A 2,089-nucleotide genomic window follows, 5' to 3' on the forward strand; every position below is an offset into this window, starting at 1 on the left:
CAAAGGTCTGCCATGCTGTAATTGCTGCAACTGGAGGATTCTTTGACGAAAGCAAAGTTGATGTAAAAAAATCTTATTTCAAACACAAATCTTATTTCTAACCTTGTCAATGTCTTGACTCTATTTTCATTCATTTCACAAACGTATGGTGGTGAATAAGTGTGACTTTTCAGGAAAACACAAAATTGTTTGGGTGACCCCAAACTTTTGAACGGTAGTGTAGCTACTAACATAACCATGGCAACTACCAGCATCTGGCGGAGTGTACATGCTGCTTACTGTATATGCCCAGTATACGAGAATGTTGATGAGAAATTAATGAATTAGTTTAAACAGAGATTAGTTCTTCTACTTGAGCTAAAAACACTTGCATGCAATTAGCTTTGGCTTAAAATTCTTAGCAATATAAATGTATCTTGAGTTTGAGTTTGAGTTGTGTTCTTGCCTACTTTAACCCCTAGTTGTACATAACCAAGACATATTGCTCTTTACGCCAATAACAAAAAACTGTGCCGAATTCAAATCTAGAGATCTTGAGCTATGAGCCCAGCTACAAGACAGGTACCCATGCAGAAAGTCTCTCAAAGGGACATAAATGTGTGTCTAGTGACAGTCATAGCTCCAACAGGCTCAATGTGCATTCAGCGGAGAAAGAGAGTCTTACATTAACTTCTCATGGCTGGTAAGCTCTGACTACCAAGCAGTGTGTTGATGTCCACGCCACCCTCAGCGGGGGTCCCCTGACTGCCTGTGTCACTCACTACGTAGTCACAGTTGTTGCTCCCTCTCTCCACTGTTGCATTTTTAAAAATACTTGGAGGGAAGATTCTTGCAGAATTTGAGGGTGTAGTACCCTTTGATCTGAGATGTGGGTGTAAATTAAGAAGTCTGGAACCTGGCCACTAGTCTACTGTTTACAATAGAGATGTTCTCTTTATGTTGTATCATGTAAGCATGATGTATAGTGGGATCATCAAATAAGGTAATTAGACTTTAAAATACAGGGAAAATATCAGTCAGTAAAAGTTAAAGAAAGGTGTACCTCACTTTTCCTTGACAGAAATACAGTCCTACAGAGAGACAGACAGACTGTCAGCATCCTCAGCCTGGCTGAGACTCCACGTCAGCCTGCTGTCTATTTCTCTATTGTGTTTCTGCTTTAATGAAAGCGGCAGCCAGTCACTGAGGAATGTGAAGCTGTGGAGCTGCTGTGACTCACTACTTTACACATTTGCATGTCGCTTGTTGAAGTCCACCCGCACCCCCTCCCCGACCCCCTCCCCCGCCCCCTCGTAGTGCGAGTGTTTAATTAAACTTTTTGTTGTTGTTGTGAACGCAGCAGGTTTAAGCCTGAAGTTGGGATCAGAGCCTGGGGTTGGGGGTGGGAGTTTATGTGGGAGTGTGAGTAGGAGTGGGGGTGAGTAAGGCATTCGTTATACCAAAAAGGTCTCCGCCAACCAGATAGGTGCTGGGTAAGCTCCCTCTACAGCCCTGCTCCCTAAGGTGGGGTGGAAGTTGAGGGGACTGGGGAGCTACAATCCGTTGATCTGCAACCTACACTTCTGCAAATACTTTATTAGAAAGTTGTCTTGGTTAAACACTGAAAAAAGTGTTTAACCAAGACCAAAACGGTTGACATGAGAAATGATCTCAATATCAAGAACAAAAAACTTTCTCAACTGAAAAAAACAAACAAAAAAACATTGCCAGTGAACATGATTACATATACTCATAAATTATTCCAGGCATACCATAGTAATATACAAACGTTTTCATATTTTCTGACATTTTACAAACCAAGCAATTAACCATGGATGGAATCAAGAAAATAGTCAGCCGCTTAAGCGATCATGAAAAGTTGTTAGTTGGAAGTTATTGCAGCCATAAAAATCACTGTGATTGATTGGAGCGCATGTTTCCTTGTGTATTGAAGATATTTCTTAACAAAACATGTAAATGGAAAAAAACCAACTGTAAACATGGAACAGCGAGTCCAGTTCTTAACAGGTTTTCAGAGAGACGGCGAGAGACCAATCCAATTCAATTCAATTCAATTTTATTTATAGTATCAATTCATAACAAGAGTTAT

Source organism: Etheostoma spectabile, chromosome 5 (genome assembly GCF_008692095.1).
Source record: "Etheostoma spectabile isolate EspeVRDwgs_2016 chromosome 5, UIUC_Espe_1.0, whole genome shotgun sequence".
NCBI classification, from domain to species: domain Eukaryota; kingdom Metazoa; phylum Chordata; class Actinopteri; order Perciformes; family Percidae; genus Etheostoma; species Etheostoma spectabile.